Genomic DNA, 26,934 nt, shown 5'->3' with positions numbered 1-26,934 from the left:
GCCCTCTCTCTGGATGTAGATGGTTCTCTCCATCACAAGACCATTGGAACTGACCTGAATCACATCATTATTGAAAAGAGCCACGTCCATCAGAATTGATCATTGTATAAACTTGTTGTTGTCATATACAATGTTCCCTTGGTTCTATTCCCTTCACTCAGCATCAGTTCATGTAAGTCTCTCCAAGCCTCTCTGAAATCATCCTGCTGATCGTTTCTTATAGAACAATATTCCATAATAAAATATTCAGCCATTCCCCAACTGATGGGCATCCACTCAGTTTCCAGTTCCTTGCCACTAAAAAAGGGCTGCCACGAACATTTTTGTACATATATAGGTGCTTTCCATTTTTTATAATCTCTTTGGAATACAGACCCCAATAAAGTGTGTCATTTCTTATAGTATAATAGTACATTATATTCATATACAACAATTTATTCAGACAATCCTTTTATCATGGTCGCCTACTTTATTTAGAAATTTAATTACTACCACAAAAAGTTGACAGTAAATATTTTGATGTATAATAAAAGTGGGCTAAATATGACACATTAAGGTTTACAAAGTGCTTTCTATGGCCTATTTAACTTGTGTCTCATAAGAATCTTGTGATATAGTTATAACCATTGTTATTATCACATTTTACAAATGGGGAAACAGCCTGAAGTCAGTGAGTAACTCAATCCTCACTGAATAGGATTTAACTCATTATTTTCCAAGTTTGGCAAATCCCCCCAAATGCCTGTAGAGGGTGCACAGGTACCACTAATCTAAGGGAAAACCAAAAATCAGATGCTAAAGGAAATGAGTACCCTCAAAACTTGCAGGATTGTCTCTCCTGAAACAAAGGATTATGGTGAGAGGTAGTGACCTGTCATTGCAGGGACACAACTGCCCTTCTGCCAACAAGAACAATGGAAGGGAATAAGCATTTCTGTAGCCTAATATGTGCCAGAGCCTGAGCTAAGCACTTTTTACAAGTGCTATTTCATTTGATCCTGGCAACAATCCTATGCTACAGGGGCAAAACCAATTGGGGATTCTATTCCCTTTTGTTCAACAAAGATCAGTACTAATTATTCAAATAGATCACCAAAACCTAGCAGTAGAAGCCATAACCATTCTGTTTTATATATGCCTTTTGCCTCTGACTTTGGACTCAAATATAGGACAAATGGATTCAACTCTTGTTCTTCTTGTTGTCCTCCATCCTTGGACAGAAGGACCATGCTATGACTTGCAAGTGAATTGGATTTGAGTGAGGGCTGTGCAAAATCACCAATCTTACTTTCCTCTCCAGAGTCATCTAGATTCAGCAGCAAGGACAAATTTAAATGTGCAGAAATTGAGACTCAAAGAGGGGGGATGACTTGTGTAAGGTCACATAAGTAGCATACAGTAGGACTTTAATCCTCTGACTCAGAATCTAGTATTCTCTATTATACCAGAAGTCTCCTTTTTCTCCTACTTTTTATCCCAATATTCATCTCACAGAGGCACAATAATGCTTTTTTTGGCACTAAAAACAAGAGCAAGTGAGTCTCGCTGGTGCAAGGATATTATTGGCAAAATTTCAAGTTAAGCAATGGAGTGAAGCCAATATTAAAAAATATATATCTATGGAGGGAGAGGGGGTGAGGAATTCAGTAAAAGCTGGAGAGCAAGTTTGTACCTCAAGAATCTGGACTACTCAATGCCCATCAATTAGGGAATGGCTGAATAAGCTGTGGTATATGAAGGTAACAGAATATTATTGTTCTATAAAAATGATAAACAAGCTGAATTTAGAGAGGTGTGGAAAGATTTACATGAACTGATGCTGAGTGAATCAAGCAGAATTAGGAATTCATTATACACAATAACAGCAAGAATGTGTGATGATCAATTGTGAAAGGCTTGGTTCTTCTAAATGGTTCAGTGATCCAAAGAAATCCCAATAGACTTCAGACAGAAAATGCCATCTGCAACCAGAAAAAAGAACTAAGGAGACTAATGTAAATCAATAAATGCTTTATTCACTGCTTTTTTCTGTTTTTTTTTTTTTTATCTCTTGCATGGTTTTTCCTTTTCACTTGGATTTTTCTCTCCCAATATGATTAATAAAGCAATGTGTCTGGCCTAGCTATGCCAGATCTAAAATTATATTATAAAGCAGTGGTCATGAAAAACATTTAGTACTGGCTAAGAAATAGAGTTGTTGATCAGTGGAAGAGATTAGGTCCACAGGACAAAATAGTCAATAACTATAGCAATCTAGTGTTTGACAAACCCAAAGATCCCAGCTTTTAGGATAAAAATCTGCTATTTGACAAGAACTTTTGGGAAAATTGGAAACTAGTCTGGCAGAAATTAGAACTGACCCACACCTAAAACCATACATCAAGATAAGGTCGAAATAGGTTCATGTTTCAGACATAAAGAGTGATATTATAAGCAAATTAGAAGAACATCGGATAATCTCTAGAGAAGGAAGGAATTTGTGACCAAAGAAGAACTGGAACTTAATTATTGAACTGAAATATTGACAAATAAATAATTTATATTAAGTTTAAAAGGTTTTGCACAAACAAAATTAATGCAGACAAGATTAGAAGAGAAGTAATAAATTGGGGAAATATTTTTACAATTAAAGGTTCTGATAAAGGCCTCATTTCTAAATTATATAGAGCATTGACTCAAATTTATGAGAATTCAAACCATTCTCCAATTGATAAATAAATGATCAAAGTCTATGAACAATTTTCAGATGAAGAAATTGAAACTATTTCTAGTCATTAAAAGTTGCTCTAAATTGCTATTGATCCCAGAAATGCAAATTAAGACAACTCTGAGGTACCACTACATACATCTGAGATTGGCTAAGATAACAAGAAAATGTTGGAGGAGATGAGGCAAAACCGGGACACTAATATATTGTTGGTGGAGTTATGAACAGATCCAGCCATTCTGGAGAGCAATTTGGAACAATGCTCAAAAAGTTATCAAACTATGCCTATCTTTTGATCCAGCAATGTTTTGACTGGGCTTATATCCCAAAGAGATCTTAAAGAAGGGAAAGGGACCCATTGTGCACAAAAATGTTTGTGGCAGCCCTCTTTGTAATGGCAAGAAATTGGAAACTGAATGGAGTTGGAGAATGGCTGAGTAAATTATGGTTATGGAATATTATAGTTCTATAAAAAATGATCAGCAGAATGATTTTAGAGAGGCCTGGACAGACTTACATGAACTGATGCTAAATGAAATGAGCAAAATCAGAAGATCATTATACATGGCAACAACAAGATTATATAATGATCAATCCTAATGAACATGATTCTTTCCAACAATGACATGATTGGGCACAGTTCCAATGATCTTGTGATAAAGAGAGTCATCTATACACAAAAAGAGGACCGTGAGAACTGAGTGTAGATCGCAACACAGTATTTTCACTCTTTTTGTTGTTGTTTGCTTGCCTTTTGTTTTCTTTCTCATTTTTTCCTTTTTGATCTGATTTTTCTCATGTAGCAACATGATTGTATTAATATGTATATAATTTTGTTTTATGTCAGGTGGGAATTTGTTTTATAATTCAGTTGGGGGAGTAGTGGGAAGGTGAGACAGAAATGCTTTCAATTTTTTTTAGAAAATAAAGGAAGGGGAAAATGAAGATTGAAACTGGGCTAAAATCCCAATTCTACATAGGTTCTTATTCTTAGGATCTTGTCTAAAACTAGAAGAGGTCTCAGAAACCATCCAATTCAATTCACTCACTTTATAAGTGAGTAAACTAATTCCCCAAAAGGTAAAGTAGAGATAATCATCAATGGTATAATTTGCATCTAGATCCTTTGAGTCCAGAAGCAGTACCTTTCTACCATATCATACTTCCCTCTTTATCTGTAGTAGTCTTCTCTGGACCTAAATTTCCTTAATAATAAAATGAGGAGGGTGGAACTGATAACTTAACTTTTCTTGTAGTTCTAAATCATTGATCCAAATGAATTATTTTTCATAGACTATTCTGGGGTCACAAAGAGTCAAGCCAACTAACAGGACTGAATAACAAAATTCACTTATTTGCTTAGTTTAAAAAAAAAACAGCTTTAGGTCATAGGATTTAGCTCAGAAAACATCTAAGTTGCTCCTTCTTCAGGCAATACCTTCCAAAATTTTGACTGATCATCCCCACATATGGCCACTTAAGCAAACATTCCTAAGTGCCATTGCATATTTCTCTGCTCTTTGTTCCTTCCAATTCTGCTGAAGTTGGGTAGGTTAGAGGTCAAGAGGACTCCTTCTCTGAATCCCTGAGGATCCCCCATTTTATTCAGCTTGTGACTTTGGGATAATCACATTCTTTTCTCTGAGCATTAGTTTCCCCATTTATTATAGGAAAACAGCTCCTCTGGAGTCTTCCTGGCATGGTGTGCTATGAGGGTTCAATGATATAATGAAGGAACAGTGTCATTCTCTTATTAACTATAATTATTCTATCTCTATTCTGTTATTACCTATTGTTGCCTGTTTTCATTCACAGAAAAAAAGAAGCAGTGTGGAGTAGTAGATAAAAAGCAAGAAATACCTGAATTCAAGTCACACTATTGATATCTAATGGCTGTGTGACCTTGGGCAAGTGTCTAGAGTTAGAAAACCAGGATTCTATATAACTCTGATGTGTACTACCTGTGTACAAGTCACTAAATCTTCCTGGATTTCATTTTCCTAAATTGTGAAGTGGGGTTTTCAATATCTCTACTAGCTCTATGATTTTCTCAGTGCTCGAGGTAACTAAGATAAGAAGTTGATTTACAATTGCAGAAGTTCCTTACATAGAGATACCAATAGGGGGAATTATACCAATGAGTCCAACCCCTTTTACTACCCTCTAAAAAACATTTGGAAATGGTTTTATGACTCAGACCAAAGTGAAATCTAAATATAATTCAATTTGGCTTCATACTCTTTTTGGAATCTGTTGTAACCCCTGGCTTACAGTCTCACTTTGGAAGCTGTCTAGGTTAATGTTAAATGGTTCATATTTCCTAGTTCCACCCACAGTCCCTTGGGAAAGATTCCACACAGAATATAAGTGTGGAAAGAAAATGAATTTGACTTTAGGAATTCAGCAGAGGTAATCCAAGTTGATAGATAATCAATTTAACTATTGTTTACTTTGGGGAGTTATTTCTTAAACTCAAACTCAAACCCATTCATTGGATCATAGACTTGTAGCTACAAGGCACCTTAGTAGTCTGACTTTCTTCCCCCTCATTTTACAAAAGAGGAAACTGAGTCCACAGAGAGGAAGGCATACAGATAGTGGGAAAAGTTGTCGTCAGAGTCAAACAGGAGAGAATGTTATTACTTGATCAGCCTTGGTGCCTACAAGGCATGTAATATAATTGAAAGATTTGATCTTAGAAAACAAAGCTCTGAATCCCATTGTTCAGTCTTGTCTGTGATTCCATTTGGGGTTTTCTTGACAAAGATACAGAAGTGTTCACTATTTCCTTCTCTAGTTCATTTAAGGAAACTGAGGCAAACAGGGTCACACAGGTAGCAAATATATGAGACCAGATTTGAACTCAGGAAGTTGAGTTTTCCTGATTCCCGGCACCACACACTATGTACTATGGTGCCATATAGCTAATGAGTCCTTCCTTATTTTGCTAATTGTAAGCTTTGGAACTGTGACTAACTAAAATTCTATAAACATCCTTACACTGTGAAATAAGTGGATTTGACCAATTGACTGATAAGGTCCCTTTTAGCTTTAAATCTGTCATGTGATGGTCCTAAATCATTTACCCTCTCCAAACCTCAGTTTCCTTCTCTATAAATGAAAAAAGTTAAATTAGATGGTCTCTAAGGTTTCTTTCCAGCTCTGGGTCTATCAGTTCTGGGTGCCAAGATTACAACCTCTCTGCACCTCTTTCATCATTTGTAAAAGAAAGGAAGTTAGCAGCAATGCTGTGATCTAAGACAATTCCAGTAAACTTAGGATGGAAAATGCCATCTGAATCCCGAGCAAGAACAACAGAGGTTGAATGTGGACCAAACCATTGTAATTTCACTTTTTTGTTTGTTTGCTTTTTTCTTTCTCATGCTTTTTCCCCCTTTGGTCTTATTTTTCTTGCACACCATGACAAATGTGGAAAGATTTTTAAAAGAATTGCACATGTTTAACCTGTATTAGATTGTTTGCCGTCTTAAGGAGAGAGGGGTTAAGGGAGAGAGTTAATGGAAAACAACGTTTCACAAAAATGAATGTTGAACACTATCTTTACATGTATTTAAAAAAAATACTATTGAGAAAAAAGAAAGTAAGTTAGACTAAATTGTCTCTGAGATGCTTCCAGCTCTAAATCATGTGATTTCTTTGAACCAATAGACTTGGGTTGGTTTAGTTAAATCCTGATTTCTGAATCATACTCATCATTCAAAGCCTGATCAAAGTACCACTTCCAGGAAGTCTTCCCTCATTATCTAAGCCTATAGTCACCTCCCCAACCTTTTTATTGCTGTTATATACATTGGGTAGTTAATGGCATGTCTGCTAATATTGGCCAAAACCCCATAGAATTCTAGAAGAGATCTTAGATCTAGTCCCAGATCTTCCTTAATGAATAAATTCCATACATACATAGGTCCATATGCACATATAGACATAAGACACATACACATCATATTTAAGCAATTGTGTTTCAAGCTCTTTAAAGGCAAGGCTTGGGTCTCGTTCATTTTTCTGCAAATTTCAGAGGAAAAATGGCTGGCCCTGGAATCACAGGATTTAGGTTCAAATTCTACCTACGAGGCTTTCTTACCTATGTGATCTTAAACATCTCATCCATAAAATAGGGAAGATGTTGGTGACCTCAAATCCCTTCTAGATTTAATTCTGTGATTCATTAAATGATCTTTATTACCTAGGACAGGTTACACCCTGTTTGTGTCTCAGTTTTCCTCATCTGTAAAATGGGGGAGATTGAAGTTGGTGATTTCAACTCTCTTTTAAATATAATTCTGTGGTTCATTGAACATTAAATAAGCTACACAATCTCTCGATGCCTCAATTATCTATAACATGAGTTAGATTGGAAGATCTCAAAGACATCATGACATCTTTTCTGCTCTTTGGACCTCATTTTACCTCTTCTGCAAATTGAGGAGGGTTGAGTTAGACAGTCAGAATCCATTCCAGCTCTAACGCAAAGGAATCTTTCAGGGAGGCAAGAATGGCACCGATTACCTGTCATTCTCATTTCATGTTACTTTCTTCAGAGAAATAATCACTTTCTATCCAGAGGCATGTTCCTGCAATACGCTGATTGTAGTTAACCTGCAGCAACAACAATAGCAACAACAACAATCTGATTTGAGTTTAAAAGGTTAATTGAACAAAACCTCCACTCATTTTTTTAAATGATACTGTAAAAAATTATGTGGCTTTAGGTACATCATTGGGCCTTATTTTTGTCTTCTGCAAAATGGGAGAGTTTGAAAAAATGGGCTTGACATTGCTTTGAAGCTCTTTCATCCCCTGTTCTAAGCTCCCTCCCAGCTCTGATATCCCCTGTTCTAAGCTCCCTCCCAGCCCTGACATTCCTTGTTTTAAGCTCCCTCCCAGCCCTGACATCCCCTGTTCTAAGCTCCCTCCCAGCCCTGACATCCCCTGTTCTAAGCTCCCTCCCAGATCTGATATCCCCTATTCTAAGCTCCCTCTCAGCCTGACATCCCCTGTTCTAAGCTCCCTCCCAGCCCTGACATTCCTTGTTTTAAGCTCCCTCCCAGCCCTGACATCCCCTGTTCTAAGCTCCCTCCCAGCCCTGACATCCCCTGTTCTAAGCTCCCTCCCAGATCTGATATCCCCTATTCTAAGCTCCCTCTCAGCCTGACATCACTATTCTAATTCTCCTTTCATACCAACTCTGACAGTTTATGTTTTAAGGTTCCTTTTAGCTCTGACATTCTAATCCTACCTAGAGCTGACATTTTCATGTTCTAAGGCTCCCACCCACACTCAGATGTTCTGTGTTCCAAGGTCCATTTAAGCGTTGACATGCCATGTTCTAAGGACTCTAAGCTTTAACATTTTTCTCTATGTTCTATGGACTCTCCCAGCTCTGACATTCTCTGATCTATAGCCCCACCTAGATCTGACATTTTCATGTTCTAAGGTTCCCTCCTCCCATGTTCTATGTTCCAAGGTCCATTTAAGCTTTGACATCCCATGTTATAAGGACTCTCTAAGCTTTAACATTCTATATTTTTCCCAGCTTGATGTATCCCAAGACCTCTCCCAATTCTGATATTCTTTGGTCCTATACTTGACAAATGGCTGCCCTATATCATAAGGGCCCTTTCCCATCAGAGGCCATTGGAGAAATCACATTTCTATGAGACTTTGAATACACACAGACCAGCTTTGCTCCTCCCTGGGGTTGTGATTTGGATGAGTTTGGGAAACACAAGCTGGTTTTTAAAAGCTCTGCATCTATTAAATACAAGTCCATTATCGGAAGGTGTGTCTGCTTCTAGCTTGCCTTGCTCACATTCATTTCTTAAATTTATAGCAAGTGCTTAAAGGGCTGAGACGAAGGGGAGATTTTTCTTCCCAAAGGCGTCTGAATGAGCTGTGACTCACTCTCTCACTCATCGCTGGTGTCTGGTTAGGCGTCGTGCCTGTTCTCCTCCAGAAAGGGGAGGGAACATGGAAGGGGGAAAGCTAAAGCCCTGGGGATCACGCCAGTCTACCAACATGTTGCCAGGCAGCTTCAGGCAAACTCCACTGTATTCTGGGCTCAGTGCCTGTGGGAAAAGTTTACTGTAACAGGCCTTTTTGTATCCAGGTACTATTATGCTTACTAAGTTATAGGTATATATAAGGCTAGAAAGCAGTTCAGTGTCATAGATTGGGCACTTGAACTATGGAGGTGAAATAAAAGTTTTTCAGCCTCATCTAATATTTTTTACCTTGTTTTATTTTGTTTGTTTTTTCTTTCTCATGTTTTTCCCTTTTGTTCTGATTTTCTTTTTATACAACATGACAAATATGGAAATGTATTTTAAATGATAACACATAATTATTATTGATCAGAGAAATGCAAATTAAATCAACACTGAGGTACCACTACCTCAGATTGGATAAGATGACAGGAAAAGATAATGACAAATGATAGAGGGAAAATGGAAAAACTGAGACACTAATACATTATCGGTGGAGTTGTGAACTGATCCAACCATTGTGGAGAATAATTTGGAACTATGCTCAAAAAGTTATCAAACTATGCATACCCTTTGATCCATCAGTGTTTCTACTGGGCTTATATCCCAAAGAGATGTTAAAGAAGGGAAAGGACCCACATGGGCAAAAATGTTTGTGGCAGCCTTCTTTGTAGTGGCAAGAAACTGGAAACTGAGTGGATGCCCATCAATTGGACAATGGCATATGTTATGGTATATGAATGTTATGGAATATTATTGTTCTATAAGAAATGACCAACAGGATGATTTCAGAAAGGCCTGGAGAGACTTACAGGAACTGATGCTGAGTGAAATGAGCAGAACTAGGAGATCATCATATGCAGCAACAGCAAGATTATACAATGATTAATTCTGATGGACGTGGCTCTTTTCAACAATGAGATGATTCAGATCAGTTCCAATGATCTTATGAGGAAGAGAATCACCTGCTTCCAGAGAGAAGACTGTGGGAACTGAGTGTGGATCACAACACAACATTTTCACTGTTGTCGCTGTTTGCTTGCATTTTGTTTTCTTTCTTATTTTTTCCCTTTTTGATTGGATTTTTCTTGTACAGTAAGATAATTATATAAATATGGATACATATATTGGATTTAGAATACATTTTAGCGTGTTTAACATATATTGGATTACCTGCTATTTAGGAGAGGGGTAGGGGAAAGAGAGAAAATTTGGAACACAAGGTTTTGCAAGGGTCAATGTTAAAAAAATTATCCAAGCATATATTTTAAAAATAAAAAGTTTTAATAAAAATTGATTGTACATGCATGACCTATATCAGATTGCTTGCTGTCTTGGAGAGGGGAAAGGGAGGGAGAAAAAAATGGGAACTCAAAATCTTACAAAAATGAATGTTGAAAACTACTTTTACATGTAATTGGAAAAATAAAATATTCAGAAAAAAAGAAATATTCCTGTTTCTAGCTCAAAATTTGACTTTTAGTCTGACCTCTGATATTTGCTAACCTTGTAATTTGGGCAAGACACATAAAATCCCTGAACATCAGTGACCTCATCTTAAAAAAAGGGATAACATCTTTCCCTCCCTACCTCATGGAGTAAGAGGAAAGCTGGAAGAGCCCTTAGAATCTGTCTGGTCCAACACCTTCATTTTACAGATAGGGAAACGGTTTTCCTGATATTTGCATGTTCTACAAACCCTCAGACATTCTATGTTCTATGGTTCCTCCCACTTGGGACATTCTGTGTTCTATATATTCTCTGGGCTCTGACCTTTCCATGTCTCTCTGAGCTCTAAAATTTTCATGATCCTCCTTCGGATGAAACTCATGTAGACAGTTTTGGAGACTTCTCCACCCACTTTTCTCCAAGGGATACTTTGATTCCTCCCAGAAGATTAGGACCACAGACTGATCCTTCTTCTCTATTCAAAAAGAGGCAGTAACTATCTGCTCCCTCCCTAAATTTTGTTAGTCTGGGGAAAACCCTTCTTTGGTTCAAGTTGAGTTCCTAATTTCTGTTCCTTAGTGGGGAAAGGGATGTTCCAAAGTGCCTATCCAAGGCTTAACTTTTTTCCACCAAATGTCAATTTCATAATGAACACAGGCTACAGATAGCAAACAAATCCATTTAGTCAAGATGAAAGCAAAGAGAAATCAAAGACGTTTCACAGATGAGAATATTCCCAAAAATAATGAGTGAATAAGCAAGGAGCAAAAAATTTAAGAGACAGACAGACAGAGACAGAGACACACAGAGACAGAATGGGTGTGTGTGTGTGTGTGTGTGTGTGTGTGTGTGTGTGTGTGTGTGTGTATCAGTCCCAGGGAGTCTCAAGAGAAAATTCCACAAAATCTCTATTATTGTAGGGTTTAACTAGGGATGGGAGTGTGATTGAAGTGCTATATCCTCTACATGTTGGCTTCTTCCCAGAGTCTTTTTCTCCTTTCAGGGACCTAAAATGAATCTGGAATCCTGTGTCTTCTTTCTTGAGCCTGTAAGTCAGAAAACCATTATTTCTCTTCTCTTTCTTGTTCTTGCCAACTCTGCCCCTCATTGAGTAATCAATTTTACCTATGAGGAAAATCTTATGTAAATGAGTTTCAAGCTGTGAGTTATATTTACTCCCTGTTTGACCTTGAACAAATTACTTCTCAGAGCTTCAATTTCTTCACATTTAAAATGAGGAGGAGAGAATCAATGGCCTCTCCATGATCCAGGAAAAGCAAATCTCTAACCTCCACTTGTTAACAATTCCTTGGGTGAATCCTAGACTAGCATGATCTGGATTATGCCAGGTAACCTGGATGGGAAGATGCTCAGACCTCATCAAAATCCTTTTCTTTATTCATTGAAGAGTGTAATTGAATTTTCCATTCATTGAGTTATTTCCCTATCAGTGATTCATTTAAGTAGAGGCAACCCAGAGCTAGAAAATTTCAAGGAAAACAATAATAAGCTGCCTGGGCTCCATTTCTTAAGTGAGATGCACAGTCCTTTGGAAGTGATAGAAAAAGGTTCAGAGTTTATTCTAAGGCACTGGGGGAAAAGGTTGTGGTCACGAGCTAATTGTTTTAGGTTTGGGGTGATGTCGAATGAGGGGGCAGTAGGTAGAATAAAACCTAGCATCTGGCTCTTAGAGAGAAAACAGTCAACAATAATTCTCAGAATTGGTGGGGAGGAGTTAAAATCATAATTGATACAGGGAAACTTAGGGTTAGACTTCTTGAGTGAGGGGAAGTAACCACTATCATCCCCACATCAGCAATAGGATACCTCTCTTCAGAAGTATTCCCTGTATCATTTGGCTGAGGTGAGTGCAGTGAGGTGAGAAAAGAGAAAGAGAAAAGACAGGAACAGATAGAGGAAGTTTCTAGAGAATCAAGTAGATAGCCTCAAAGACATATACTAGATGTGTGATGCTGGGAAGTTTGCCTAATCTCTCAGGGTTATAGGCAACTAATTTCTCAGGGTCCTAGACAACCCTAATTTGCAGGAGAAAGATTGATCTGTAGTAGTAAAGGGAGCTTAGGTAAGTCACTTAAGTTTCCTGGACCTCAGTTTCCTCATCTGTAAAACAGAGACCTTCTGAGGTTCCTTTCAGCACTCAATTCGTGATCCTATAAGGAGAAAAACTTGACTGAAGTCTTGTCAGAATGACTTTTGCTACCAAGGGAGGCCTTTCAGTTATACTTTATGTTGATATTTTCCTAAGCATTATTACCTGTCCCCAGCCAGGGTTTCATCTTTCATATTAATATCTTAATCAGCATGAAATGTTCATGTATGTGTACCCTGAGGCCACTTATAGAAAAAGGTAGGATGGTTATAAGAATGAAAAAAAAATTAATTGTCTTGCAAAAAAGACCTCTGGGTTAAGAGTATGAGAGCATCCTACTGTCTCAGTGCCATTTTTCTGCTGAGAAACATAAAAGGAAGGAATCAAGTTTTGCTCCTACCCCATTTCAGATGCTTTTTTCTTTTTTCTTTTTTGTGTTAAACATGGTAGAAATATATGTTAAATTCAATATATGCATACATATTTATACAATTATCTTGTTGCACAAGAAAAATCAAATCAAACCAGAAAAAATGAGAAAGAAAAAAAATGCAAGCGAATAATGACAAAAAGAGTGAAAATGCTATTTTGTGATCCATACTCAGTTCCCACAGCCATCTCTCTGGGTATGGATGGCTCTCTTTATCACAAGACTGTTGGAACTAGTCTGAATCATCTCATTTTTGAAGAGATCCATCAGAATTGATCATCATATAATCTTATTGTTGCCATGTACAATAATCTCCTGGTTCTGCTTATTTCACTTTTCATCAGTTCATGTCAGTCTCTCCAGGCCTCTCTGAAATCACCCTGCTGATCATTTCTTATAGAATAATAATATTCCATAACATTCATCTACTATAACTTATTCAGGCATTTCCCAACTGATGAGCATCCACTAAGTTTTCAGTTTCTTGATACTACAAATAGGGCTGCCACAAACATTTTTGCACATTTTGCATTTCCCTCCTTTAAGATCTCTTTGGGATATAAGCCCAATAGAAACACTGCTGAATCAAAGGGTATGCAGAGTTTGATAACCTTTTCAGCATAGCTCCAAATTGCTCTCCAGAATGGTTGGATCAGTTCACAATTCCACAAACAATGTATTTATTAGTATTTCAGTTTTCCCACATCTCTTCCAACATTCGTCCTTACCTTTTTCTCATCAGCTTAGCCAATCTGAGAGTTGTGTAGTTATATCTCAGTTGTTTTAATTTGCATTTCTCTGATTAATAATGACTTAGAGCACCTTTTCATATGACTAGAAATGGTTATCTGTTCATATCCTTTGACCATTTATCAATTGGAGAATGGCTTGAATTCTTATAAATTTGAATCAATTCTCTATATATTTTAGAAATGAGACCTTTATCAGAACACTTGAATGTAAAAATGTTTTCCCAGTTTATTGCTTCCCTTCTAATCTTGTCTGTATTGGTTTTTTTTTTTTTTTACAAAAAAAAACTTTTTTAACTTAATATCATCAAAATTATCTATTTTGTGATCAATAATGATCTCCAAATCTTCTTTGATCACAAATTCCTTCCTCCTCTACAGATCTGAGAGGTAATTTGTTTATAATATCATTCTTTATGTCTAAATCATGGACCCATTTTGACCTTATCTTGGTATATGGTGTTAGGTGTGGTTAATGCCACACTAGTATCTGCCATACTGGTTTCTAATTTTACCAAAAGTTTTTTGTCAAATAATGAGTTCTTATCCCAAAAGCTAGAGTTTGTCAAACGCTAGATTACTATAGTCATTGACTATTTTGTCCCGTGGTCCTAACCTATTCCACTGATCAACTATTCTATTTTTAGACAAAACCAAATGGTTTTGATGACTGCTGCTTTATAATGTAGTTTTAGATATGGTACAGCTAGGACACCTTCATTTACATTTTTTTCATTAATTCCCTTGAAATTCTTAACCTTTTGTTCTTCCAGACAAATTTTGTTATTATTTTTTCTATTTGTAAAATAATTTCTTGGGAGTTTGATTGGCATAGTACTAAATAAGTAGATTCATTTAGGTAATATTCTCATTTTTATTATATTTTCTCTGCCTATCCAAGAGCACTTAATATTTTTCCAGTTGTTTAGATCTGACTTTATTTGTGTTGAATGTGCTTTGTAATTGTGTTCATTTATTTCCTGATTTTGTCTTGATACCTAGACTCTCAAATATTTTGTATTATTCGCAGTTATTTTAAATGGAATTTCTCTTTGTATCTCTTGCTATTATACTTTGTTGGTGATATATAAAAACGCTGATGATTTATATGGTGTTATTTTGTAGCCTGCAACTTTGCTAAAATTGTGGATTGTTTCTAATAGTTTTTTAGTGGATTCTCTAGGGTTATATATGCATATCATCATATAATCTGCAAAAAGTGATAATTTGGTTTTCTCATTACCTACTGTAATTATTTTTAATCTTTTTTCTTCTCTTATTGCCAAAGCTAAAATTTCTTATACAATATTGACTAGTAATGGTGATAGTGGGCAACTTTGTTTCATCCCTGATCTTATTGGGAATGGTTCCAGTTTGTCCCCTTATGCTTGCTGATGGTTTTAAATAAATGCTACTTATCTTTTTAAATGAAAAGTCCATTTATTCCTATGCTCTCTAGTACTTTTAATAGGGATGGATTTTGGATTTTATCAAATGTTTTTTCTGCATCTATTGAGATGATCATATGGTTTTTGTTAATTTGGTTATTGATATAGTCAATTATGCTAATAGTTTTCCTAATATTGAACCAGCCCTGCATTCCTGGTATAAATCCTACTTGGTCATGGTGTATTATCCTGGGATTGACTTTCTGTAATTTTTTGCTATTATTTTATTTAAGAATTTTGCATTAATATTCATTAAGAAAATTAGTCTATAATTTTCTTTCTCTTTTTTCATCCTACCTGGTTTAGGTATCACAGACCTTTCTTTTTATTCTTCATTAATACCTCTACCATAAAGACTAAGTCTTCTGCTTGGAATCATTATTTGTGAATCACTATCAGCCTATGGATCCAGCCCTGGGAGAAACCATCTAGTCCAAATTATTCATTTTCAGATGAGGAAACTGAGGCTCACAAAAGTAAAATAACCTCCAAAGATTAGATGAATGTTTGTATGTGTCAGGCAAAAGCTGAACCCAAGTCCCTTGTCTACAGCTAGTGCTATTAGCACTGTATCTCACTATATCTCTTCTGGTGTTACACATTTAAAACTAGGAAAGACCTTTGAGTCAAAACATACCCCACCCCTTATTTTACAGGTTGGAAACTGAAGAAAAGAAAGATTAAATAAATTTACCAAAGTCATAAGCTAGAAGAATCTGAATTCTATATATGTATTTGATTTTATACTTTGATTCTATATATGTATTGTTGGGCTTGGCTTTGCACATGCTCAGATCATCTAACATGGAGGCAAGCAGAATGGCAAACTCCAGCGACCTGCTTCTGAAAGTAGACATTATAATTCCCTTAGCATGTGGGTGGGAGCATCCTTTTTCCATTAGCTGGGTAGCCAGAACAATCTACCAGATGAGTAAACTAAGAATTTTTCTTTTTCCCACCCTCTCTTCTCTCCTTTCCCTTTCTTCCTTCCCTCTTTCCTAGCTCTCTTCTCTCCCCCATTTTCTTTCCCTCCCTCTCCTCTTTCTCCCTTTATTTCTTTCCCCTTTCTCTCTCTCCCTTGTTTCCTCCCTCTCTTCTGTCTCTCCCACTTCTATCTCTCTCTTCCTCTCCCTCCTTCTCCCCTATCTTCATCTATAGCATGGGCATCATGAAATGAATTGAATGTGGGGATGACTCTTTCCCCCTTTTTCCCCTTTGTAAGTTCCAAGGCCCTGAGAAACAGGGATAGGTTGCTTCTGTTTCATTTTTTTCTCAATTCTGGGTGAAAATGGTAGAACCCCACTAGACCTGAACTTGAGCCATAGCAGCCTTGGAGCTACACTCTCAGATTAGATAATAAGCTCTGAAAAGTCAGGATTGTTGTTAGGAAAGAGACCCTTTTGGACTTGGAACTTGATAAGACTGTGTTACATAGAAATGGAATTAAGTTGTAAATATGATCCCCATCTCCTCTCCAGAAACCCATAGTGGGGTCTGGAGAATCCCAGCCCCTTGGAGAGGGAAAGATGATGACCAGAGTACAGGCAGAATATTATGGAGATTCGGCAAGCATCATTCAGCCAGAACGTACCAAAGGCAGGATCCAACCTAAGTCTTCTTGACTCTGAGTCTAGTTCTCCCTCCCTCTGCCTCCCAATTCTACTTCCCACCTACCATTTTAAGGATTTAAGATAATGCTGCATCAGCACTCCAAATATTTCATTCATGTGGACACTCACTGAATAGATCTCACTTTCCATGTCTTAGTGGATGGTCTCTTGAGACATTGTGGTCACAAAAACCATTGCCTGCTGGGCAAGACTTTTCCTGAACTTGGTTAAATCATTTCTCAGAGAATAAACTCATGGTCCATCACCAGGTCCATGCTCAAAGCATTTTCAGCTTCCTCATAGAATGTAAGCCTTCTGAGATTAGGGGCTGTGTTTTTTTCTCTGTATCCCTGTCATAATATCTTGTGCATAGTAGGTATCCAATCATTTCTTGTTGGCTTGGGTGATTAGATTGGTAAGAATTTGTATTCATTCCATTAATATATTCTTCAAGAAGCTAGGAACATTTCCCCAGACCCCAATGAGGTAGTATGGGAAGTTTAAAATGGATCATTAGGGATGGAGGAGTTATGATCCTGGGACAGAAAAAGCTTGACTTCAGTCTGAAAATCTTGAGAGTCGCAAGTAGGGTTGGGTACCTACTGAAGCACTCATCTTAGCCACAGAAAGCAGGCCACTTTGAACATATGAGACTTTGTGCATTTGCAAAAATCCAGCAAGTGGGAAACAAAGGGATCTGTACTTTGCCCCACCCAGTGAGTAGAAAGCAAGCCACCATGGGGGCTGAGTCCCCTCCTGAGCCTTTCTGGAAAGCAGAGATGCTTGGGACATGTGTCATAATCAAAGTCTTGGGCAAGGCAAGGCAAGGGGCAGACCTAATGCTGCATTACTGTGTGCAGCAGGGCAGGGTGGGGGGATGGTGATATTTTTCCTGCTTTCATCTGGAAGCAGGAATCAGCACAGCCCAGGAAATGAGGCTCTCCGCTGAACACACACACTCTGAACTCCCCACCTATGGTGTGATGCTGAATTAGTCATGAGATCTCGGCAACAGGAAGGCTGGCTTGTCCGTGTACAGACAGAGGATGTATACTGAGTCAAGGACCAGAGCTTTGCCCATGGCAAGTACTCCATAAATTCTCATTGACTGACCACAATAAAATCCGAACTGTAGGTTTCAGCTGCCTGGTTTTCCTTCCAATCACCATCTTTCAGGCTGAGCTGTGGGAGAGGTGACTGAGCAATTTTCTTAGGATGGTGCCTGATCTTACCTTTTTGAGCTAGTCTTTCATACTACAGAATGACCAGGACTTGGGCACCTTGCAAATTTGGGGCTAAGGCAGCTTTTGCTTGGATTAAAGGTACAGAATATTGCAAACATTGTCAGATATGGTCCTTATGTCAGTTTTGCTTAATTGTTTTTCTTTGTGGTTATTTAAAAAAAACTTCACTGGATTGATAAAGAGTTCTATATTTGGAAAAAACTAAAACAAAAATTCAATGCATTTTATTTAATAAAATATTAATATTTGATGTTTATTTTATTAATATTTTAAAAATATTAATTACAATATTATAAAACTAGGAAGCATTTATAATCTGAACTCTGATGCTAAATGTGTGATCGTTCCTGACTGGTCACTTTTCTTTGTGCCTCAGTGTCTCTATTGATAAATTGGTAAAAAATTGGTAAAAAAAAAAAAAAAAAAGCTAATTCACAAAGAAACTTGATAATATAACATGGAGTGAGGAGAATTTTGAGTTCACCCTTCGAGGAAAAATAATTTGCAAAAATAAATGCTAGTTCTATAGTTAATGAGGCAAATTATAGAAAAGATATCCAGGCTGGATTTCAGATCATCGATAGTGCATTACTTAGACTCTGTCAGCTCTGCTCTCTGCTCACCCAGCTGCAGCACCACATTCAATTCTGCAGTAGAAGGGAAGGGGGTGATATTTGGGGAGGAATATAATTAAGCTAGTAAAGGGCCATTGAGATCAGGCCACCTTAAGATATATTCTAGGCTACTATGCCTAGCTAAATGATTGTTCCCCAAACTTGGAATTACATCTCTTGCTTCCATGTCTTTGTATAGGCAATTTCCTGTGCTTGGAATCATTACCCTCCTCAAGGTCTAATTCAGAGGCTATATATCCTTTGGGAAGCTTTTTTTTTTAATTTCCTTACCTATTTGGGCTCTCTCCCACTTCAAAGTCTAATTACTCTATTTGTCTATCGATCTAGCTTGAATGTCTGTCCATCTGTCCATCTGTCTGTCTATCTATCCTGCCTGTCTGTCCATCTGTCTATTTATCTATCAATCTTGTCTGTCCATCCATCTGTCTGTCTATCTATTCTGTCTGTCTGTCCATCTGTTTGTCTATTTATCTATCAATCCTGTCTGTGCATCCATCTGTCCATCTGTCTGTCTTTCTATTTATTTATCTATCCTGTCTACCTTTCTGTCCATCTATCTGTCTACCTGCTTGTCTGGTCTGTCTCTAGTCCTAATTTGTAGCAGTTGTTGATTTCTAAGATGTAAATGCCCCCCACCAAATATTTATAGATTGGTTCTCATAAGCTGGTTTGAATTGGCTGCATCACAAAGCTTAATGACCCCATGTCATATCCATGGAGATGGAATTCTTGTTCAAGTACCAAGTGGATGAGATAGCCTCTGAGCTCCCTTCCAAATTTCAAATTCTGTGCTTCGGGATACTTGTCTTCGGCACTTATCAGACTTCCCCATGGTTTTGCATTTGTATTTGTACTTTTATCATTTTCCTCAAAACACAGACACCTGGGGTTTATCTGCTCCTTGACTCCCAAATTTGTATTTTGGCATTTAGCAAAAGCAGTGCCATCTGCTTCTGCAGTGTCCTCCAGCAGCAGCTCCGACAAGGTATTAAAGTCCTCATGTCAGACCCCTGATCTTGGATGGCCGTATCCTGAGGCATAGGATGATTCTGACCAATCCCTGGTATTTCTCAGCGCCAGGAACATGATAAGAATGGCAGGTGGAACAAAGCCATGTTTGCTCTGCCCTGCCATACTCATGAAGCTTTGATCACTGCTTAGTAAAAATCCGTGGTTATCACTGTCACTAAGTAATCTGAAAACAATTCTGAGATTTGGAATTCTGCTGAACTCATTTTACATGTTATAAGGTAAAAGGGTTTTCTGTTTGTTAACCAGTGCCACAGAACAGCAGGAGCCTGGCATGACATTAATTCAAAGATTAATGTGGCTGGAGGAAAGATGCTTCTGGAGCTTCATAATACCACAGATAATATTATATAGTATGTATGTGTATATATATATATATATATATAAATATATAATACTAGACATCACCATCCTATTTTCAGGAAGAAAATAGGTATTTCAGTTGCTTTTTCTGGTACTCAAGATTTAAAGGGGAAGCAAAAGAAAAGGTAAAAGAGACAAAGAAATGGAAGATTCCTTGAGTGGTCACCTGGTTCAGCCCCATCATTTTACAGACAAAATACGTGAGGCTCAGAGAGTTGGAGTCATAAGATCAAGGTCATAAAGCTGGTAGATAGGAGAATTATAATCACATCAGAATGGATGCATGGTTGCTGGAGTATAGTAACTGCTTAATAAATATTTGTTGACTCTCTGACATGTAACAATGACATCTCCCCACTTCCATGAATTTGCAAAGACCATCTCCTGTTGTTGTAATGCACTCCCATTCGTGGAATGCACTTCTACTTCCCCTCTGTACTTTCAAATCTTTTTCCTTCCAAGACCAGCTCAGATCCTGTCTTCTGTCTTCCTGTTCAAGTAAAAGTGTTCTATCCTTTCCAATTTTCTTGAAGAACAATGGCTCTCCCCTTCATTTTTTTTATATTCCAGTCATCCTGATTTTCTACTCATTCCCTGGACCACTAATATTCAGATAGTAGTGTCTCTCCAACACTTCCTTAATAGCTCTAGATAGCAGTGCATTCTCCTTCCTCAAATGATCAAGTGATCACTTGTGGATTTTGTATGTTCTATCTGTACCACCACCATCAGCACTTGTCCTGCAAGCTACTTGAGGACAAAACACCATTTTGTTTGACAATAGACATTTAATAATTAATAAAATTGTTGTTCAGTCATTTTTCAGTCACATCTGACTCTTCATGACCCCATTTGGGGTTTTCTTGTTAAAGATACTAGAGTGGTTTGCCATTTCCTTCTCAAACTCATTTGACAGATGAAGAAACTGAGGCAAATGGAGTTGAGTGACTTGCCCATGGTTACATAGCTAATAAGTGTATGAAACCAGATTTGAACTAATGAAGGTGAGGTTTTCTAATTCCAAGCCCAGGTCTCTTATCTTCTCTACCACCTAACTGTGTTAAATAATAATGATAACTATTGCATTTTTAATATTTTAGTTTTTTATTATAATTTTTATTGACAGAACATATGCCTGAGTAATTTTTTACAACATTATTCCTTGCACTCATTTCTGTTCCGACTTTTCCCTTCCCTCCCTCCACCCCCTCTCCTAGATGGCAGACAGTCTTATACATGTTAAATGTGTTATAGTATATCCTAGATACAATATATGTGTGGAGAACCGTACAATTCTCTTATTGCACAAGAAGAATTGGATTTAGAAGGTAAAAATAACCTGGGAAGAAAAACAAAAATGCAAATAGTTCACACTCATTTCCCAAACTATTGAATTTTAAAGACAGAAAAGACCTTAAAAAACTTGTAAACTGTTGGTTCTCAATCTTTTTACTATGAATCACTTCTAAAAAATCATGTTTTAAATACATAAAATAAAACATATAGGACTATAAAGAAAATCAATTTTATTATAACATAGCTACTAAAATATTCTTGCTTTAGGAGCAGCTAGATGGTGCAGTGGAAAGAAGGCTGATCTTGAAGTCAGAAGGGACCTGAGTTCAAATCCAACCTCAGATACTTTATGCTTCCTAGTTGTGTGACCCTGGGCAAGTCACTTAACCCCAATTAAGGTTAAAGGTTATATTTTATATTTATATATATATATATATATATATATGTATATATATATGTGTGTGTGTGTGTATATATATATATATATACATATATATATATATATATATATATATATATATATATGTATATATATATATATATAGCCCAAATATATTGCCCAAAACCATCCTTCCATAGTTTAAAAAAGATGGGGGGTAAGCAGACAGCATGACTGAAGAAGCACTGGATTTGTAGTGTAAAGAACTGGACTTGAATCCACTGCACCACCTAGCTGCCCAAAGACATTTAATGAACAATATTGGATTGGATGAAATCTCTCCTTGGTTGTCATTATTCCCTACCATAGATTTTTATCCATTTGTGTACATGTCACATCCCCTTTAATAAAAGATAAGCTCCTTGAGGACAGGAGCTACAGCTGTAATCCATTCTCCTCATTCTAATACATTTATGAATCCCATGAAATGGTCACATTATTTGAATTTGCATTACATATTCCCACAGGACAAGCACCAATGAAGATATTTTACATAATTATAACTCCAAATTGTGCACATTTGAATACATGCAACTACTTGACAGAATTTATTATTTGCTCTAATCAGGACCTCGATTTAATTTCATTGTTCAAAAGATGGAGAGAAAAATCAGTGAAGTGGCTCTCCTTAAACTGATTCAGATGAACAAGGAAGAACTGCTTGCTGAAAAAGAAATTATTTGATGAATCGTCCACTGAACTTACTTCTTATCTCTTGGCAGATCTCTCTCATATCTCCATCTCTAAATCTGATCCTGTTGAACTTCAGTCCAACGTCACCAATTGCGGGATGGACATCTCAATGGCTTCAATCCACCACAGGTAGATTACTTAGCTTCCCTGGGCCTGTTTCCTCGTCGGTTAATTGAGGAGATTGGGCTTAATGACCTCTGAGGTTGTTCCACAATTTCTTCTCTGACCACTAATTTTATAAATCCTAAGAAACTCTCCAGTTGGGTGTCCCAGGCATTTGATATTCAAAGTTTCATACACAAGACTTATATATTTCCCTGACATTGCTTCCAAGTTTTACCATCCGTTCTAGGCCTTCCAATTCATAATTGCAGTCTCCCAAGACTCTTCTCTTTCCCTCACTTCCCACCTCCAGTATGTTCCTAAGTCTTATCAATTAGATGTCCACACCATTTCTCATGACTTTTTCCTCTCCTCTCACACAGCCATCACCTTACTTTAAGCACTCTTTTCCCCTCACCTCAGTTGTTTTAATTGCCATTAAATTGGCTTTCCTGATTCCATTATTCTCTCCCTCGCCCCATCTTCCATACTGAAATGCATTACCTCTTCATTTCTGCCTCTTAGAATCCCTCTTCTCTTCAAGTCTAACTTCAGGTTCCTTAGTACCTTCCATTTTCTTCCCAGTTGCTGTTCTTTTCTGCATCAATTATTTATTAATCAAAGTTGTATTCAATCAATCAATAGACAAGCATTTATTTAGTAAATGGCTACTGCCATACACCCAGTACTGTTCTAGCATCAGGAGATGTGGAGACAAAAGTCCAATGGTCCCTGCCCTCAAAGTGATCACAGTCTAACAAGAGAGACAATACATGTGGGGGGGCATCCAAAAAACCACATACAAAACAAATATAAGATAGCTTTGAGGGAGGGAGGCAACAGCAAGTGGAAAAAGCAGGAAAGGATCATAGATGGGTGGGTGGAGAGTTTAAAAAGGCCTTGGAGCCTATTTTGTCCTGTCATTTTATTTTTCAAATGCAGAAGCTGAGGCACAGAGGGATGAAGTGATATTTCTCAGATCAAACAGATAATAAAAGACAGAATTGAGATTTGAACCCAGGCTGCCTAAGAGGCGTGACTTTCTTACCATTACATAACACTACCTCATAGAGAAGGTGGTACTTGAACTGAATGCTCCAATTTAAGGCTTTTGAGGGGCCTTCATTTTAATCTTTGGATTCCCAGCACAATTCCTCTCCCTTCCTTCTTTCCTCCCTCCATCTCTCCATCTCTGTTTCTGTCTGTGTGTCTGTCTGTCTCTCTCTCTGTGTGTCTCTCAGTCTCTCAATATCTCTTCTCTCTGTCTCTTTCTATATGTGTGTCTCTGTCTCTGTCTCTGACTGTTTCTGCCTCTCTGTCTCTGTCTCTCTTTGTCTGCACGTGTGTGTCTCAATGTCTCTTCTCTCTGTGTCTGTTTCTCTGTGTGTGTGTGTCTGTCGTTTGTCTATCTTTGTTTTTGACTATTTCTGTCTCTTTGTCTTTCTATATGTCTCTGTCTGTTTCTGATAATTTCTGACTATTTCTCTGGCTCTATCTCTTTCTGTTTCTGTCTCTGTATCTCTCTGTCTCTCTCTGTCTATCTCTGTGTCTCTTTCCATCTCTCTCTGCCTCTCTTTCTGTCTCTCTCAATATCTCATTTCTCTTTCTCTTTCTCTCTATGTTTCTGTCTTTTTCTCTCTCTCTATGTCTCTCTATCTGTCTCTCTTTGTCCCTATCTCTCCTTGTTCCTGTCTCTTTCTTTCTCTCTTTCTGTCTTTCAATGTTTCTTTGTGTCTGTCTCTCTCTCTGTCTCTGTGTCTGTTTTTGACTGTTTTGTCTCTCAGTCTCAGTCTTGGTTTCAGTCTCAATCTGTCTCTGTTTCTGACTATCTGTCTCTGTCTCTGCCTGCCTCTCTCTCCCACTCACTCACCCTTTCCCTTCCTCCCTCCCTTTTTTCTTCTCTCCTCCCTTCTCCTTAGCAACAATTGCTTAGACAGTTAAATTGAATGAATAGAGAATGGTAAGAAGGTACAGACAGTGCCGGCACATACTGGTGAGGGAAAAAAGAGAAGGTAAAAAACAAGTTATTTGAGAAAGTGGGATACAATGGCGAGATTGCTACATTCTGAGTAAGTGGAATAGTGCCAATCCCAGCTCTGCCACTTAATAGCTACATGACCTTGCACAATTAATTCCCTGTACCTTTCTGGGCTTCCATTTCCTCACCTGTACAGTGAGGGAGTTGAATTCAATGGAGTCTAAGGTCCCTTCCAACTCTGGGACAAAAGTCTTAATATAATAATATCATCTCAGGCTCTCTCACATATGCTCAGGCAAATTTGGGGTTCTTGTGTTTTTCCTTCTCTGGGATTTGGGGTGTTGATCAAGTTATCAACCTGCCTCTTCTCCAAAAGTTCAGCCTCAACTGTTGGGATTATGGAAGATATGTGAATAAGTAATTATGAATAGAATTATTCCGTTCAGTCCAGCATAAGTTGATTAAACACTTGTTACCTGCTGGGGATGTAAGGAGAAGAAATTTTCCCATCCCTCCAAGAGTCTGTACACTACAGAGAGCTACAACAATACCAACTATTTTAAGGAGGGATAGAGTCCTATCAGCTAGGGGAATCCAAAAGAATTCTCTGTAGAGCAGGAATTCTTAACCTGGAGGCTGTGAACTATTATTTTAACTTTTAATTTTTTTATTTTAATACACTTGGTTTCTATTGTAATTGTATATATTTTATTTTATTCCTTTAAAAATATAATTCTGGGAAGAGGTGCATATGTTTCACCAGTCTGGCTGTCAGAGGAGTGCAGAGCATCATAAAGGTTAAGAAATTCTGCTCTGAAGTGTATCACCTAAGCAAAGCCTAAAAGGAAATGAAAAATTCTTTTTTTTTTTTAAGAAAGAAAATAAATCTTTATTGAAATCTCTTTTTTATCATCCTCCTTTCTCATTGTCCTATATCAATCATCTCATAATAAACACCTCTCATGATAAAATATTTTTAAAGGAAAACTTCCACAAAACTAAATAGCATCCAAAAAGTCCAATCTTTTATTCCATATCTCATACCCATAGTGCCCCATTTCTGTGAATGACAAAGGGATGATATGTTCTTATCCTATCTTCTCTGGGTATAGTTGGTTATTATAATTTATGAAACATTCCATATTTGCTATTCTTATTGTCGTTATACTTATATCATTTTCATTGTGTATGTTGTTTTCCCAATTGTTTCCTTCCCTTTGTATCTTTTATAGTAGTCTTTCCATGAAAAGACAAGAATTTTAAAAGGCACTAGAAAGAAAAAAATTGGATCCCAGGATTAAAAGTCACAGAAGTGGCACAGAAGCTCTTGGGATCTTGATTCCCATCTGGATATTTTTACAAATGAAGAAAATGAGGCCCAGGGAATTTGTGTCTTGCCTAAGTTCACACTGGTAATAAATGATAAAGCCAGAATTTGAGCTCAGGCTCTTTTGGCCTTTCCAACTGCATCTCATTGTCATTTAGGTAGAAGGTGGGAAGCTGAGTTCCAAGAACAAAGAAAGAAGCCTGGTAACCTGGGCTGTAGTATGAGGAAAGGGCAGTAATGTGGAATATGTCTGAAAAGGTTAGACTGGAGCCAGACTATGAACAGCTCTAAATGCCAAACAGAGATGTTTGTGTTGAGCTCATTAGCACCATGCTGCAACTAACTGAGCCAACTGCCTAAGAATGACAGAAATGACAAAAGAAAAGAAAATGTGATCTGAAAAATAATTGATAATATATATTTCCATGACAGCATGCATCCTGTATTATATTGCTTTGGTGTGAGGTCATAGAATCATGGATCTAGGGCTAGAAGAGATATTAGAAGACCTTCCCTCTCATATTACAGAAAAGGAAACTGAGACCCAAAGAGACCTAGTAAGATGCTTAGATAGGAACACAGTAAAAGTGAGACAGAATTCAAACCTGACTCTAAGTCTGGTGTTCTAGCCTGTTAGGCTGCTTCTGGGGAGATGGCCCCAAATTCTCAATACCAATTAAAATGGTCCAGATTCTTAATATCCCATTCTAAAATGACTTTAAGTACTGCCTGGTAACAGACTCTGTACCTATTGTCCATCCCTGAGTTAGTATGACATAGAGTACAGAATATCCATGTGCTTTAGAAATGACCTTGAGTTCAAATTTCAGCTCTGACATTTACTGGCCTGTTTTGTCCAAGGCAAATCATCTAACCTCTGTGTCCAAATATACTATATAAAATGTTGGTAATTATATTTGACCTGATAACATTATTTGTCTATTGTCTGTCTCTGTACTATAGTGATCTTCAAGGTCAAAATGACCTAAATTCAAATGTCACCACGACAGGTAAAAGTTATATGACTGAACAAATCCAGCACCTTCTTTGTGCCTAAAACACATCTTTCAGAATGGGTGATGATTTCCATTGATAGAGGGAATTTCTTCAGAGGGAGTTCCTTATACTAGTGAAATGACAGATCTTTGGTGTTGTTCAATCATTTTTCATTCAAGTCTACCTCTTCATAACCAAATTTGGGGTTTTCTTAGCATAGATTCTAGGGTGGTTTGCCATTTCCTTCTCTGGCTCATTTTGCAGATGAGGAAACTGAGGCAAATGAGGTTAAGTGACTTGCCCAAGGTCATAAAGTTAGTAAGTATC

This window comes from Sminthopsis crassicaudata, chromosome 5 (genome assembly GCF_048593235.1).
Source record: "Sminthopsis crassicaudata isolate SCR6 chromosome 5, ASM4859323v1, whole genome shotgun sequence".
Taxonomy (NCBI): Eukaryota; Metazoa; Chordata; class Mammalia; order Dasyuromorphia; family Dasyuridae; genus Sminthopsis; species Sminthopsis crassicaudata.
Note: the sequence above shows the minus strand (reverse complement) of the source record.